The sequence below is a fragment of the Apium graveolens genome, chromosome 3 (genome assembly GCF_009905375.1).
Source record: "Apium graveolens cultivar Ventura chromosome 3, ASM990537v1, whole genome shotgun sequence".
NCBI classification, from domain to species: Eukaryota; Viridiplantae; Streptophyta; class Magnoliopsida; order Apiales; family Apiaceae; genus Apium; species Apium graveolens.
The window spans coordinates 101863206-101864825 of record NC_133649.1 but is presented as its reverse complement, the minus strand read 5'-3'; positions in this window follow the sequence as shown (position 1 = coordinate 101864825).

The following is a 1620-nucleotide window of genomic DNA, read 5'->3' as shown; positions in this document are numbered from 1 at the left end:
TTCCTCAATGGTCCTTTATTCATTCTTGTCAGGATCCTCCATGGGATCCTCCTCAGCAACTGTCCCTTCTAGGACAACATCCTCAACCGTTACATCCTCAATATCAACATCATCCGGTCCTGCGTTAGGACGCTCTATCGGATCCATAATCTGATCTCCAATAAGTAATAAAACATCATCGCGTTGTTGCTCCTCAACCTCAGGGTTCGGTTTCCCGCTACCATATACGATAACAAACTACGCTTCAATCACGATATTTATAAGGGTTCCCATAAGGGTTTTAACTGTCAGTACTACGTTAGGTAGCCCGACTATGAACTTGGCAAGAGTTCTTATTATCTTAGTGAACTTATTATCTTTACGTCACATCATCTCTGAGGTTTATAACGCTTAGCTCTGATACCACTTCTGTAACACCCCCAAATCCGGGGTCGGGGATCCGGGTTGTCACGAGTTCCATTTCCCTTAATAACACCCAATCTTAATAATTAATCAACTACTCTGTACTGTGACCCCACAATAAACACACACACCACACGTTATAGTCTCAGAGATGAACATCCAAAAATAATCACAAGTCATTTTATTCCACAATTATCTGCCAATACACCTTAAAAGGTTTTTTGAATAAATTTACATTTCTTTCCCATTACTACAATTCATAAATATACATAATCTGATACATCAAAAGTTGAAAGCCTAGCCTATTGGTAGTTCCTACCTCAGCTATAGCGACATCAACGCCTATAGGAAACTGCGGAACATTTCCTATCCGCTCGCGAATTGGGAGCTTGGTCCTGTTCATCTTGCCTATCTGATGTTGTGTGATGAAAGAAGAAAGCAAGGGTGAGTAGCAAGCCCACCAAAATAATATGTATAATACTTACAATATATGAGCATTCTCATAGTACTCATGAAAGTCTTGGTTAAGAAGAAATGAACCAAGTTGATATCTTAATGCGATGAAGTCACAAAATATTCAGTATATATATATACATATATACTTTTCAAAATATTGGAAGTCCTCTTCCATGCATAATACACACAGAGTTCCAGTGTATAACTGTATAAAACTATCGTTGCAAGGTGATCTCATATATCTAACCTTGTCTCAACGTTTTTCTGAAAATCTTTGTCATGCATAAGATAATCATTTACTAGATATAAGTTTAAAATGGTGAAGTTACAAGATACTCCAATATACTTATATTTTTTCCAAATACTACTTGAACTACCACCGTTCAAGTTATAATTAGCTTCAAAAGTTCATCACATAGATGAGACTACAAGACCAGATTTGAATAGATTAAATCTTTTAAAATATCATCAAAATAAAATGAAGTTACGAGATACTTCATTTGATGCAAACATCATTTTGAAAACTTGACCCTGCCAATACTCAACAATCGCCCAACCGTAGCCTTTCTATCGAAGTGCTCTGGGTAGTGTTGCAGAAATATCCAATTGGATGATGAACTCATTACGGGAGTTTGCCAGCGCCAGGAAGACCACTTACGATGATCAGTCGTAGTAGTGCAACCCCACCATTTTCTACATGTAGAGGAGAACCTGTCGGATTTACTTGTCAACCGAACACTGAACTCCTAAGGAATGGACCGC